This window comes from Chlorocebus sabaeus, chromosome 9, assembly GCF_047675955.1.
Source record: "Chlorocebus sabaeus isolate Y175 chromosome 9, mChlSab1.0.hap1, whole genome shotgun sequence".
NCBI lineage: Eukaryota > Metazoa > Chordata > Mammalia > Primates > Cercopithecidae > Chlorocebus > Chlorocebus sabaeus.
Genome location: NC_132912.1, coordinates 36,604,342 through 36,620,795, shown reverse-complemented (window position 1 = coordinate 36,620,795; position 16,454 = coordinate 36,604,342). Strand labels below are relative to the sequence as shown.

Below are 16,454 nucleotides of genomic sequence, written 5' to 3'. Positions count from 1 at the left end.
TGTAAACTGGTAACCTAAAATTCATTTTGTTCTGTAGGTTTGCAGCATTTTATGTGGTGAATGTAGATCCTAAGTGTTATGAGTTGTCCACCTGTATAAAACTACTTCCCAGAAGCCTTGATGTTCCCGTAAAGAGCTAAAGACAAAACCAAATCAACCGCTAACACCTTTTATGGGAGATCAACTTGTGTGGGTTATGAGGCCAACCTTGATTAAGCAGGACATCTAGGTAAACCTGCCCAGTTGGAATTAGTAGCTGATACTCTAAAAGGAGAATGGTGAAAAGGAGGCCATTAGCAGAAACAGCCTCATTCATTTATAGAGATCATCTTGTTAAAAGGGAAATTAGCTTCCCTAGATCCCAAGGGGGTATTGAAAATGCTAAGAGAGAGCCTAAAAAACTTTTCTGTGCAGATTGTCAGAAAAAGGTGAAAATATTTTTTTACTGTGAAAAGAAAGAATTTTTTTTCCTTCTTCCAAACATGCCTTACCACCTTTGAAAAAGATTTTTAAAAGTCTCAGAGAAAATGAAATATAGATTCTTAAAGTGTAAAGGGACCTTAAAAATCCATCTGGTCTGGTTCATTTTAGAGATAGAACTGAGAACCTCAAAAAGTTATGTAATTTGGTTTACATCACAAGAGCTAGTTTGAAGCAGAAGCTACCGTTTTCTTACTGGGTCCAGTTGGTTAGAAGTAGGAATAGTCATCATTAAAATGTAAGGAATTTATAGGGAAGCTTGTGACAACTAGTTAATTTTACAATTTGTTCACTGTACCTCATCTGCTTTGTTTCAGAAGAAAAATTATATGTCTTGTGTGGAAAACTCTTACCTCCCTGTGAACAGAACTATAGGAAATTTCTTGGTAACTTGGATGTTTCAGCTACTTCAGGGTTATTTTAAGTAACTGGATAGTTGGTTTTCAGAATTCTAGTTACAGAAACTAGTAAAAGAATATGAGTTGTTGATACATGGAAACCTTAGGCCCAAAATAAAGTTAGGATGATGTGAGTTTAGTACTTACAAATTTGAATGAAATAGTACCTTTTTGAGGTGTTTTAGTAGTTGCCCTTAATGGTTTATTTTAAATTAGATGGCTTTCACACTAAAAATACTGCTTTTAGCAAAAAATAAATATATAAGTGAAACTTTAACTTTTGCATATAGAGTTTTTTTTTTCCTTTTTGAGGAGATAAAGCCATCTAATGTGATTCTTTATCATGTCTTTATAAGTCCAGAGCAGACCACTTATTGAAAAAAATAATGAAATACCATCTAAAATAGAAAAACATACTCTTAGGAAAAATTTCACCCTTTTTTCACTGCCTTTAGTCTGGTTGTTCTTATTGTGTGAAGGGAACTTAAGTCTTGTCAAATTACATACATTTAAGTCCCATTTCTGTCCTAAAAGTATAACCATGCATGCTCAATTAAGTCAGTTACCATCTTCAGACTGTACTTTTGCTAATTCAGTCTTTTCCTTGGGGTTAAGATAAGACAAGATTTACAGATTTTTAAGTTTAAGGCCTGTAACTACTGAGTATGGTTTAAAGCTTTGATAAGTGAGATGTGGTGCTTTAAAGGAGGACTTTCCTTTAGTCTCTCAAAAATGCTTGTAAGATATTTATTACAGTTTTCCAAAGTAAGATACAGCTCAGCTTTAATAATGAGGACCTTGAAGTTTTTTATGTGGTTGGGGAGGTGTTAGGAAACTCATTTTTTTACTACCTTCAGGTGATTATTGAGGCAGGTCTTTCATCCCTATGAGGGAGAAAATGAATTGTGCAATGCCAGTTTAAAGAAACTAAAGCCCTGTATTTCTTAGATAAAGTAGATCATTCTCTCTCCCTGTATAACTGCCACCTGTTTAAAAGAAGGTTCCAGTCTTGCCTCTGTCAGTCTTAATGTGATAGAATCTCACTCAGTGAAGATCTATGGATTTATTTTATTGAAAACATTTTTTAGCGTACATCTGTGTTATTTTAATTTTAATGTTTTTAGAGTTGAGGTCTAGCTGTTTTGCCCAGGCTGACCTTGAACTCCTGGGCTCAAGTGATCCTCCTGTCTTGGCCTCCCAGGTAGCTGGGACTACAGGCATGAGCCACCATGCCTGGGTAAGATCTGATGATTTATTTGATTGAAAACACTTATTTAGCATACATTTATGTATTTTTATAACTTGTTGCCTCCTGACAGGTCACTTGACATAGGAAAGTACCTCTTTTAACACTTCCATAAAACTTTAACAAACATTTTAAATTTCTTCATTATAGTGGAAATAGTATCTCCTCTTATTATTGGGACATTTTGAAAAATTAAAAAAATTTAAAACAATTTTTATCATAAATACTAGACAGGATAATTATATATGAAGCTTGTCTGATGAGTTAGATTTTTATGATAGGATAGAGTCCCAGGAGTAGAATTATTGGGCATACCCTTTTAAGCCTCACAGTGAATTATTACTAAAGTGTGTTGCAAAGATTTTATCAGTTGTATAGACTCCCAGATATGAATTCCAGGGTCCTTCAGGGAAATTAATGGGGACATTTTGCAAAGAGCAACAGATGGTGTCTGGAAACATGTTTTTAAATCTTTGCTGTGCCACATACTAGTTGTAGATATCTGGGTTAGTAGCATAGGTTGTGTGGGCCTTACTTTCCTCACCGTAACTTAGGTGAATTTTAACTACTCTACCGGCCTTAATTCTCATTCTGTAAAATATGGGTATAATCAAGGAGAATCAGTGCCTATATATTACCAAGTGATTTGTCTGGGAAAAAAGCAGAAGCAGGGAATATCAGTTGTACCTAGAAAAAGGAGCAAATTGGGGAAAATACACAAAACATATGGATTGCTCTTCTGGTTTTTTTGTTTTAAAAAAGTCTAGGCCAGATGCAGTGGCTCACACCTGTAATCCCAGCACTCTGGGAGGGAGTGGATCACTTGAGGTCAGGAGTCTGAGACCAGCCTTGCCAACAAAGTGAAACCCTATCTCTACTAAAAATACAAAAATTAGCCAGGTGTGGTGGCAGGCTGCTGTAATCCCAGCTACTCAGGAGGCTGAGACAGGAGAATCACTTGAACCTGGGAGGTGGAGGTTGCAATGAGCTGATATTGCGCCTTTGTATTCCAGCCTGGGTGACAGTGAGACTCAGTCTCAAAAAAAAAAAAAAAAAAAAAGGAATAGACTCCCGTAAAATTATGTCAGATAGACACTTCTGAGACTTAGGTATTTTCAAACCATTTCAAATAGAAAATGAAAGTATAAGGAGACAAGTGTGTAACTTTCCAAAAGAAGTTGTGTTCTGTGTCAGTTTTGGATTACAGAATGACTCAGTTTAAGCCAAAAAAAGCATGTTATTCATTCATTTACACAAAATGCAAAATATTTTCATTCTCTTCTATTATTTATTTAAATTGATAAAATTATATTTATGGTGTACAACGTTATGTACACATTGTGGAATGGCTAAATCAAGCTAATTAACATATGCATTACCTCACATACTTTTTTTGTGGTGAGAACACCTAAAATCTACTCTTCACAATTTTCAGGTGTACAATATATTAACTGTAGGCCTATGATGTACCATAGATCTCTTGAATTTATTCCTCCTGTTTAGATGAAATTTTGTATCCTTTGACCAACATTTCCCCAGCCCTTCTACACCCCAGCCTCTGGTTACCACCATTCCACTCTCTGCTTCTATGATTAGACTTTTTTAGATTCCATGTATAAGTGAGATCATTGGCATTTCTCTTTCTGTGCCTTAGCTTATTTCACTTATTATAATGTCCTCCAGGTTCATCCATGTTGTTGCAACTGACAGGATTTTCTTCTCTTTGAAGGCTGAATAGTATTCTGTTGTGTGCATATACCACATTTTCTCTATCAGTTCATCTGTTGATGGATACTTAGGTTGATTCCGTATCCTGGCTATTATGAATAATACTGAAATGAACATGGGAGTGCAGGTACCTCATCAACATACTGATTTCATTTCTTTTGTATTTATGACTAGTGGTGTGACTGCTGGATCATATGATAGCTCCATCGTTAGTTTTTTGAGGACCCTCCATACTGTTTTCCATAGTGGCTGTACTAATTTACATTCCCAGCAACAGCGTACAGGGGTTTCCTTCTCTTACATCCTCATCAGCACTTGTTCTCTTTCATCTTTTTGATAATCACCATTCTACTCTGTGTGGGGTAGTGTCTCATGGGGTTTTAATTTGCATTTCCCTGATGATTAGTCATGTTGAGCATTATTTCATATACCTGTTGGCAATTTGTATGTCATCTCTTGAGAAAACAGGCAAACACCCTTTGCCTGTTTTTTAATTAGGTTTATTTATTTTCTTGCTATTTAGTTGTTTCAACTTTTACATATTTTGGATACTAATTTCTTATCAGCTGTATGGTGTGTTTTCAAATATTTTCTCCCATTCTGCAGGTTGTCTCTTCACTCTTGGTTGTTTTCTTTGCTGAGCAGAAATTTTTAGTTTGATGTAATCCCATCTGTCTACTTTTGCTTTTGTTGCCTATACTTTTAGGGTCATATTTAGAAAATCATTGCCCATACCAGTGTCAGAGCTTTTTCCCTATGTTTTCTTCTAGGAGCTTTATAGTGTCAGGTTTCATGTTTAAGTATTTAATCAATTTTGAGTTGATTTTTGTAAATGATGTGAGATGAGGGTCTAATTTCATTCTTCTGCATGGGGACATTCAGTTTTCCCAACACCATTTATTGAAGAGACTGTTTTTTCCCCATTGTGTGTTCTCAGCATCTTTATTGAAAATCAATTGACCATAAATGTGTGATCTCTCTATTCTATTCATATTTTTTAAGTAAATTATTTTGTGATGAGAAAGGTGGCAAAAATTCTGCATCATCTTTGATATGTAAGAAAAGGCCATTTGGGCACAGATTGGACCTGATTATTTCTCTTTTCAAGAAGGAAGTACCTTATCTCTGTTCTTATTCCAAAGTGACTTAATTCTCTATTAATAATTTAGGCAACCAAACATTACTGATTGTAAGAGAAATCTGACTCTAGTCTGTCTGTACTGATCAAGAACTAGGACTACCTCATGGAGCTTTGGTAAAATAAATCTCAACAGCACTCACCAGATGAAGAAAGCTTTTCTCGAACTAGTTTAAGATACTTGGTTATCAGTTGAACACAAATAGTAATTAAAGTTTCATGAATTGACATGTCTATAATTAGCTTCCTAAACTAAGAACAAAAAATGAGTAGTTTGTTAATTCCTATTAGCCTGTGATAAAAGTTATTATCTGGGGTTTTTTGGGGTCTGTTTTAAAAATTAACACTTTGGGTCTGATTTATAAAATTTATAAATTGGAAATTGAAATTACTGGATAAAATACAATTTATGTTTTAAAAACATTTTCAAGTGGAAAAAATTACAACTTGGCTGAATAATGATAATTTTTAAACTTAGCCTTTGAGTTCACTATTTAGAGTTCTCTGATAAATTGTTAGAGTTAGAAGTAGTGAGTTCATTGCTTGACTGAATAAATAATTCATATGGCACAAAAGCAGCTTTTCTTTCTCCTCAGTTCCCTTCTCCCCCATTATGTTCACTTTCTGTCTTTTAAAAGGCTCCTTTACAGCCAAATAGCAACCTTGTGTGAATGTGCAAGGACTTGGGCATAGTTTCAACCTCAGTGTTAGCTGAGTATCTGGAGTCATGGAAGAGAATTAAGAATCTGTCTTGAATGTATATTTTCCAGTAGCAACTGAAAATAAATATAGTAATTATAAATTGCTAGACCTTACCCTTATGGTACAGTTGCCCTGGAAATCTCTTTTTAGCAAAATAGGATTTTATTTCTGAATATAGAATCTTTTGTAGTGTCTGCTTCAAAACAAAATTAAGTTTTAAAATTGAGTAAATCATTTAATTTTTTCTAGTTTTTTCAGAAACTCTTTTTTACTAGACTAAATAACTTTTCAGCATCAGTCTGATAAGCATAGAATTTTAAAAATTCTTTACTTGCTATTTTAGAATTCTTTATTTTCTTAGAAATACAAAGACTGTATTAGGTATTTATGTGGACTTCTTTTTTTCCTACCTTTTATTATAGCACCAACATAGGAATTATGCTAGATTATTTTCTCTCTGCTGTTTAAATCATAAGAGACTCTGTTTTATTGGGTCAGGGCAATTGTCTTTTTTAGCACAATAATCTTCTTTGACAATGTCACTACTGAAAATTGTGTTTATCCTTTGTAAATTAACTACATCCTTATTTTTGTAATAAATTATCTGATATCCTTTAGAGGTTAGCTAAAAATATTCCTTTAAGTTTGCATGTATTCAGCACATTTCATGGTATAACAAGACTTCTACAGTTATGTAACAGAAATTTAAAATAAAGCAATGGACTGTAATCCAGATTTCTGTTAACTGGAAATTTTTTATGAAGTAGTATTTTGCTGGTATACTGATACTTCACCAATTACAATGTTTATCCTTAAAGAAGTTTCTAAATAAGACAAAACATTATGTTTAGTAAAATTGAATGTGGTGTGTTTTACTGTATACTAATTCTTTATATAGTCCATAAGCATAATACATATTCTATATAATACATGTAAAACATATAATCTGTAATACATAGGATACAAATTTAATATATGAGCTTTATTTTGATATAATCAGACTTTATTCTATTACCTATTTGCATTTCTCAAACTTCAAGTGTTGCCCTTATTTTCATAAGATTTAGTGTTTCAGTCAGTATTAACTTTATCCATAGTCATTGTGATTTTATGAAACATTGTGATTTTAAGTGCTGAACCATTTTTGATGTAAAATGAGTGTAACTATTAGGAATTATTCAAATTTAAGCTTTTTGATTTTTCATAATTCTTTTTTTAAATTTTTTTAAATTTATTTTTTATTATTATACTTCAAGTTCTAGGGTACATGTGCACAATATGCAGGCTTGTTACATATGTATACATGTGCCATATTGGTGTGCTGTACCCATTAACTCGTCATTTACATTAGGTATATCTCCTAATGCTATCCCTCCCCCGTGTACCCTCCCCACAATAGACCCTGGTGTGTGATGTTCCCCTTCCTGTGTCCAAGTGATCTCATTGTTCAGTTCCCACCTATGAGTGAGAACATGCAGTGTTTGGTTTTCTGTTCTTGTGATAGTTTGCTGAGAATGATGGTTTCCAGCTGCATCCATGTCCCTATGAAGGACACAAATTCATCCTTTTTTATGGCTGCATAGTATTCCATGGTGTATATGTGCCACATTTTCTTAATCCAGTCTGTCACTGATGGACATTTGGGTTGATTCCAAGTCTTTGCTATTGTGAATAGTGCCGCAATAAACATACGTGTGCATATGCCTTTATAGCAGCATGATTTATAATCCTTTGGGTATATACCCAGTAATGGGATGGCTGGGTCAAATGGTATTTCTAGTTCTAGATCCTTGAGGAATCGCCACACTGTTTTCTACAATGGTTGAACTAGTTTACAGTCCCACCAACAGTGTAAAAGTGTTCCTATTTCTCTACATCCTCTCCAGCACCTGTTGTTTCCTGATTTTTTAATGATTGCCATTCTAACTGGTGTGAGATGGTATCTCATTGTGGGTTTGATTTGCATTTCTCTGATGGCCAGTGATGATTTTCAATAATTCTATTTCAGTAGTCACAAAAAACAAAAATTTGGGTTGTTATTAGCCCTTTTAGTGCCAACACTGGCATTTTTGAAATACATTTCTAAGGAGGATGGGTTTCACTTTACCAGTTGCTGCATGACAAGCCACCCCAATGTTTAATGGCTTAAAACATCAGTAATTCATTATTTCTCATAATTTTGAGAGTTGACTGAGTGAGTCTTCTGCTTTGCGTGGTCTTGGCTGGGGTGCTAGGAAAGAGGGCAGTCTGCAGTGGCCTCACTTACATGGCTAGCAGTGGACGCAGGCTGCTGGCTTGGGGCACAGTTGGGGGTGGCCTGGGTGCCTCAACTCTCCTTAAGTGTGCCTCTCTGTGAAGTTAGTTGGGCTTCCTTACAACATGGTAGCTGGATTCCAAAAAGAAATGTTCCTAAGGCAAAGAAGCTGTAGCCTTTTAAAGGGCCATGTTTAGAAGTTACTTAGCATTACTTCTGCCCGTTCTGTTGATCAAAACAAGTCACAAGGCCAGCCTAGATCAACAGGAAGAGAAATAGGCTTCATTTGTTAAAGATGGAGTAGCAAGATTACACTGTAGAAGAGCAAATAGGATGGGATATATTGTTGCAGCCATCTATGGAAATGCAAACTACCGCAAGGAAGTGCAGTTTTTGCTGAGCATGGGTATTTGCCATTACCACATTTCAGAAACTGGTATAGTCAGGCCCACATGGATTTGAGCACTGGATTTACACTAGGGTCACTTACGAGCCATCAGCCACTGTCTTCTCATCTGTATGACACTAGTAGTATCAACCTCACAGCATTGACAGTTAAGTGAGATAATTTGGAAGTACACAACATAGTGCTGGAAATTCCAGTACTCCCATCTTGTTTCTTTTCCCATGTCCCTCATGTTTGATTGATTTTTATATTTGTGATTATAGTACTTAAAGGTATGTTTTAAAGATAAATCATAAATCATAATTTGTCTAAAGTCTTTTGTCTTACCAAGATAGTTCAGTAGTTCCAATCTGAATAAAGTTTATAACATTAGCATAATTTATAGATCAAATCTGAATAAAGTTTATAACATTAGCATAATTTATAGATCTTCTAATACAAGCATCTAATGCTAGAATTCTTATAAACCACTGTATATAGGCTATTCACAATGTAATGAGCTACTAATTGGTAGAGATAAACAAGTGGCTATTTGCCATAGTTCTACATTCTATTCTACCTTCTATTTTGCAGAAAAATCTTACAACTTTCCTAAGCCATCTTTTTAGATCAATTCCAGAATGTGTTTAATATCTAATTGACAAGTCCCTAGCCAGAGAGATTGAGATACTGAATCAGAGAAAGAAGTCTAAAGAGATAATTTTCCAATGATCATTTCTAAAGAAGGAATAGAGATAAAATATTTTAAAACAGGTATTAAATAGTCGCAGTCAAAGGTTTGATTATTAGTCAGCTTTGTTGGTTTTAGTCTCAGTAGTCACCAGCACCACCAACCTGTCATTTTGGCAATACATAGTTTTGGTCACCAGGTGAAGGAGTCATAGAAAACCAGTACTACTACTTACAGAAAATGAACTGAAAGCACATGTCCTGATTTGTTCATGAAGATAAGACTGAGGTGAATATTGCCTAAAACAGTATCAGCAAAATACAAAATCAAGTAAAATATTACATTAAATATAACAATTGAAAGAATGGGGATAGACATAAAGAAGGACTTTTGGATGCTACTGATTAGATATTAGAATAAGTTTCTCAGGAGACTATTTTAAAGAATTTAACAAATGGCAGTGTTATGAATTATGTGGGCAGTGCTTAAAGTGGGAACAGAGCAAAATAAGTGGATTTAGTTTTGTCAAGTGTGTATTCAGAGTTAGGGGGAACATTTTATTTCTTCTGAAACAATGATATTGGAATCCCATTCCATCTTTTCATTTTCAAACACTGACTATAAGTGACTTTGGGAGAAGCTTTTACGTTTTATATAAAGCACTTTTTTTTGTGCATAGCACTAAGTGGGCACCTTTAAAATTACCTACTTGTATAGCAGTTAATTTAAAGAATATGTACATACATATTACTATATTTTCTCGATTCTAAGAGCTCATCGATTGTAAGGCACATTCTTTGATTTAATAACAACTTTTTAATGTCTCTTTTTGGAAAAATAGAACACTTTTCATGGGGGAGGAGGAGCATTTATCTAAGGATTATTATGAATTCCTTTGGGCCATAGTAACTGTAGCAAATGCTGCTTTTCCTGATCTTTAACACTTTTAGGATTGATAATGTCGTTCTGAGCCATGTCCAGGAATTACTTTGGCGAGGTTTCCATTTCCTATTTAATTAAAAAATTTTTTTTTTACTTTTTTTCTCTTGAAAGTCATCCAGAAGACTTTAACAGCCAGATATTTGGTATCTGCTCAGAATTATCACTTGTGAAACCTTCATTAAATATAATTCAGCCACATGTCACAGGAAGTTCTGCATATATAATAACTTTTTGTTTCAATGCTGCATTATACTGATCTTTAAAAAGACATTTTAAGAGGTAATTTACAGATTTAAAATGCAGTTAAAATTTAGCTGTGCATAGTTCTATTGATGTTGATAAGTGACCGAAGGTAAATTCTTGGTCATGTCTAAGTTCACACAGAGATACAATAATACACATGGATATAATACAAAGCATTATAGTATTTTGTGTAATGTCTTTTTTGTTGTCATTAAAAGTTCTTTTGATATCTTCGGTAAGACTCCTATTGATTTGAAAAATGTTAATGTGAAAAAATGTGCTTTAAGAGTTGAGAAAGTGAATTATTCCTTTTTTTCTCACAGCAGCTGTTTAAGGAAAACAGAGGAGGCATTGGATAATATTCTTATTAAGGTAAAGAATCTGGTTGTTTGAGACCTGAGGTCACACAGCAAGTAGTCCACCTGGAATTATGAACCAGGTGTTCAGGACTTCCAGATATTTGTGCTGTCTACTATGCTGCATTTTCAACAGTGATTCATTTATCTGTGGGTTAAATTCAATTTAATGAGACTAATTTATTCAACAAATATTTATTAAATGCTATTATTGCCAGTTATTGTGTTAAATGATAGTGTAAGACAATAAACAAGACAGATACCTTTCTGTGTCCTCACAAAACCAGCAGCTTTGGAAAAGACTAAAACTAAACAAATAATTTACAACTAAGATGAACATTAAGGGAGAAATCATAAGATAATAGGAAAGAATATAACAGGCCGACTTAACCTGCTCTAGGATCGTAGAGGAGTGTTGAATGTTAACTGAGGGTAGGACATGAGAAATAACTTTTGGGCTGAGATTGGAAGAATCAGCATGAGTTAGCTTAAGCCTAGGAATTAGGAGAAAGGTTAGGATGGAACATTGCAGGCAACAGAAATAGCATCTACAAAAGTAAAAGGAAGAACTAGAAGGATTCCAGTGTGAGCATTGAAAAGAAGGATAAGTAAATGTAGAGAAGAATGTAGGAAGGAGATTATGCGTTCTTCAGGATTTTTTGACCTATATCCTGAGGGATATTGGGAAACCATGGAAAGATTTTAAGCATTGGGGTATATACCATGATTAAATTTTTCATTTGAAAATCATGAGTCTGACTACAGTATATATAGATGCAATGTTGTTAGATGCTATTTCTGTAGGCCAGGTTGGAGATGACGGTTACAGCAGTTGATTTGGAGAGAAAGGAATAGGTTTGAAATTTGGGATGTGGACAAAGCCTTGTATTTGACAGAAATATAAAATTATTAATAGTATTGTTATTGTTATACCTATAGAATTTGATTGTAAGATTATCTCTAAAATACTTTCAGTAACTTGTACTTAATGTTAGGATGAAGTGATTATATTATAAATAGAATTTAGAAAACATCATTCTTTAAAAAATAATTTTTGAATTATGCTAATTCTTGTTATTGTTTTTTTGACTTCATTAAATAATATAGGGAGTATAGGGAGAACTTAGTTTTAAAAGACAAATTGACTTCCTAGTTTATACATAAAACATAAGTAATTCTGTGCACATATAATGTGTATATATATGTAGTGCAGGTCATCTTGTTTACACCACTTGTTGATGAATATCAGATTTGGAAGGTGACTTTTTGGGATTTTCCTGTTGGTTGGTTGATTGAAACTTACATGAAGAATTTAATCCTTTTGTTTCAAATAGCTTTACTTTTTCATGATTATTCAAAGAATTTATTGCTGGATCATTGGCTCTAGAAATAGACTGCTGGTTAAATTTAAAAATGCCAGAGGAAACACTTTGAAAACAGACTTTACAAAATTCCTTATGAATTTCTGTACTTTCTTAACCAATCTTATTTCTTTTATGTACCTATGGCTGTTATTAGCCTGTTGTATCAGGGATACCACAGTCAAGTACCTATAAGGGCCTTAACTATAAAGAATTAGGCCATTTAGGGAAATAATAATGAGACTGGAGAATCTGCGCTCATCTAACTGGGTAAAGGGACAGCTAATATTCTGCTCCATTGGATGGTGATCATGGGAGTATTCAGGCTGATTGTTACCCAGTATTTCAGTTTTTCCAAAGGATCCTAAAATACAGATTTTTATGTAAATTAGTTGGTAACTAATTCAGGTGTTTTTAAGGTACTCTGTAACAATAACTCTACAGGGCAAAATCGACCTGTAGAATATGTTTGGCCAATAGGCCTCTCTTTCATAGCCTTGACCTTATAGAAATCTTCAATATCTATTTAAAAGTAAGAGGTCAAAAGTATTTCTAGGTAAAGTGAATGCCAAAAGAAGGGAGGAAGGGAAGGAATAATTGAGATACTTTTTAAAAGAAGTACAAAACCAGTTATCTAGGTTATATTTTTAGTTTAAGTTCAAAAAGAAATTCACTGTCCTGAGAATAATTTTCATATGCTTCAGAGCATACTTCTAGCAACTTCAGCCATCTGCATGTGTTTAACTGGCAACTCAGAGGAGGATGAGAATGCACAGGGCATGGAGAGCCAATGAATTGAAGATGAGAGTGTGGTGGTTCTCTGAAACTGTTGTGAGCAGAGTACAGCAGGAACAAGAGACAGTTGATATTGGAGCAAAATCATTCTGTAAGAACATAGCAATCTGAGTACATCATGGACCCCTGAAAGCATTACTAGACTAAAAGCATAATTTTTTATACTGATGATCAAGAAGAGGTCATATTGGTACACTAAGATTGAATAACTTCGCTCCCAATAGCACATGTAGTACACAATCACTGTAGGAAATTAGGAAAATATACAAAAGGTAGCGTATGGTTTTTTTTTTTTTTTAAAGCTAGGAATAGGTAAAATTCTGAGGTTTTCTAAAAGTAATTAAAATAGAACTTGGCAATTGTTAGTTTCCTAATAGCTAATTAGTTTCCAAATTAGTCTAATTTGGCTTAAATAAAAAGAATATTTTTTGGCTCACATAAGAAAGTACATATATTAGGATTAGTTATGCCAATGGCTCAGTGATTTTTTTCAAGGACTCAGTTTGTCATCTACTCTATGCTTTATCCATAGTATTTCCTTTATCCCAGCACTGTAGTTGCCAAATGGCTGCTGGCTGTAATCAGGGTTGTGTTTCCTCCTTCAGATCCAAAGAGAGAATAATACACTTCTCTTGGCATTCTCATGGGTAATATATGTTCTTTTCCCTGAGAAGTCCTCATGCACTCCTGCCCCTAACTTGCTCCTTATTGTCCTAAATTAACTTAATTCTAAATATGCCTAAACTAATCATTGGCAAGAGGGATGAGCTTACCATAATGGATTAGATTAATGGTCTACCCTTGCAGCTCAGGACAGTCAGCTTACCCTGAGGCACATTGACTACTGGGAGAGATGTGGATATAGAAATCCAATCATGGATCATTAGGAAGAAGGAAGCGTTGGATAGGCACTCAGCATGGTCCACCATGGGTGCATTAAGGATTGTGTATTATGTCTTTTACTTACATGAAATACCACCTTCCCCTATCAAGCCTGTAAGTATGAAGTCAAGTCCCGGTCAATCTACTCTCTGTCTCCTGTGTTTCAAGCACTCTCGTTAGCAGAGCTTGTATAGCTTTGGAGTTGAATAATTTTTTTTTTCCAAAAATTCTCTTCTCATTTAACAGACACCTATCTGTACAGTAAACTATGTGGACCATAAATGGAACAAAGCTAGTTTAGGAAAATACAATTTCTTAAATAAATTACTTTTAAAAAGTATATTTTCTTTCAGCTCTTCTCTCCAAAGGTGTTTTGTATCATAACCTCTGTAGTAAATAGTGTCATCCTTATTGTCTGATTGTAAAGGTGAAGTATAATTTATAGGATAATTTACAAAGCAAAAAAGAAATACTTATTTTTAAAGTTTAAAATTTTTCTGTGTAGAAAATACTATAATAATGCATGATTTTAAGAATCTGTTATTTTGGCTAAAATATTTAACCAGCCAACCATATATCTTATTTCTTTCAGTTGCTAGATTTCTGAATGTTAGCCAAATATTTTAGTATCTGGGTCACATAGTCATTACAAACAAATCTAGGCCAAAATGGTTTATGCTTCTCAGTTGCCAGCTCAGTTCTCTCTTTGACTTTTTATTATTTGTTTTTCTTTGAACTAAACTTTATTTACTTATATTAGCACAGTACTGTGTTAATTCTTTGTGTGGAACTGATCTTCTTGTGTCATTTTGCCCTAAATCAAGGAAACAAACAAATAAATGACTGTGCTCTTGGCTGTTATGTTTTAGAATTGTTACTGTACAAAAGGTCACACATGTTAAATTACCTACTGCAGTGCTAATTATTGTGAAACCTTGTTCAAAATGTCTGTTTTGGCACTTCTACTGTAACAGTTTTTAAAGATCCAACCTGTGTGCATTTTGGTATTGAAATCCTCAAAACTCCTAAAGACCCCATGTTAATTTAAAATGCAAAGTTGTTTCACCTTTTAATACTAGATGAGATAACATTTTTCTTAAAGTAAAATGAGAAGTCTTATGTGTTATGATAATAGAGGTAAGGGCAGGGAGAGAGAGGGAAAGAAGAAAGGAGTACATTGGAGTAACAGAAATTCTACCTTCATTTATAAAGTCCTATAGGCTCTAAAATTCCATTCTGAAATACTGTTCTGACTTTGAAAGGGGTATGTTTAGTGCCAGCTTCTGTTAACACAGGAACCATAGTTTTTCTGTTGTTAAAACTAAGAACTTTATACCTTTTGGAATTTTAAATATTTTTTCTCTATGTTTATAATGCTTTTAATTATGTTTACTATTAACTGATGTTATTAACTGTGTTTATCATTTGTACACTCTATTCTGTTTGAAAGTACAAAGTGATACCATAGATACTTCCTGAAGTTTTCTAGAAAAATCAAATTTTTTTCATCTTTATTCATAGCATCATTGTACATTCAGTTAGTAAAATTTCCAGATAACAAATACCTATCTTCTTTGATTGCTAGAATAGTTAATCTCAACCCTTCTTATTATAAAATATCATAGTGACTGGATTGTTGATGAAACTTTCTTAAGACAGTGTCTTCAGCAAGACACTACCTCAGGGCTACTGAAGTATGTCATAGGGCCGTTTGTCCTTTCAAAAACAATTCTCAGTAGCTATTGTTGCTTTGCATTTTTATAAAGTGTCTGTTTTTTCAAAGCTTGATATTCTTATAGCTACTAGTGTGCAGAGAAGGGTGTCTGTGAATAAAATAAGAGAAAGAATGTTCATAATAGGTTTGAAGAGCACTTCAATGAGTAAAGTACTTGGACTTTACAATGTTTGCTTTTACTTCACTAAGTCCTGCCCTGTGCCCCTCCCCCTGTCCCTTTATACCCTTGCCTCTTTTTAACATGGTACTTGGCAATGTTCCAGGTAGTTATTGTAAGAAGGATGAACTTAGACTTGGAGCTAGACAGACATGAAGGGAACTAAAACAGTATAATTTAATAGCTGTGGGACCTTAAGCAAGTTCACAGCTGTAAAATGGGTTTGTATATACTATCTCTCAGGGTTGTAAGGATTAAATATAATAGATCTAGTTTAGAAGGTATTTTAACAAATGCTAGTTCCTTTCCTTATACTTTAAGATAAATGATGCACTACTTTGGAAATGGCATTTGCCTATTTTATTATGATGCTATAAAGTTTAAAGCGTCAGTATCCCTAAAATATGATAGCTGTTAAGCTCTCTTTAATTATTCGGAAATGAATAGTATGTGACAAGATATTATGGTTAATTTGGTGGATCAGATTAATAAAATGTGCTGAAATATTTTGGAGACAAAGTATAAAATTAGATGCAAAAAAATACAGGTTTTTTATCCAGGTCTAATCATGTTGAAATATTTTATTAATATCCTCAGAGAGTACGTAAATTAGTGAGTTATTTTTTTAATGCAACGGTAAATACCTAGAAACGTGTATACACTTAAAGTAAAATTTCACAGAGTTCTGAGGGCCATTTTGCATTTACTAGTGCCACAGTAGTGGCATTAGAGTAAGCTGCAGTAACCTGAAACAGTACAGCATGGATGCTCTAATAAATTGCATGTCTGTTATTATGGAATTTTATAACTGTTCATACCTTTTATTTAATGCATTCACAGGTCAGATTATAGGATATTTTTCATTTAGTAAGTACATTAAATCCATACCTTATACCATTGAGTTTTGGTAGTACAAGAGGGAAAAAAGAAGAAAAGCATGGCCTCTATCTTTAAGGAACTG

General features: G+C 33.8%; 1 protein-coding gene across 25 annotated transcripts in view; it reads left to right on the top strand.

The window, feature by feature from the left end:
- Window positions 1-16,454, top strand: part of ZEB1 (zinc finger E-box binding homeobox 1) — a 194,213-nt gene that overhangs the window by 28,067 nt on the left and 149,692 nt on the right. The window contains exon 1 of one of the 25 annotated variants that reach the window (XM_073018863.1): window positions 7,184-10,579. The exons of the other annotated variants lie outside the window; for them this stretch is intronic. The gene's annotated coding sequence lies outside the window, so the exon portion shown is untranslated. Of the gene's footprint in view, window positions 1-7,183; window positions 10,580-16,454 lie in introns of those variants that run through there. 25 annotated transcript variants of the gene reach the window in all.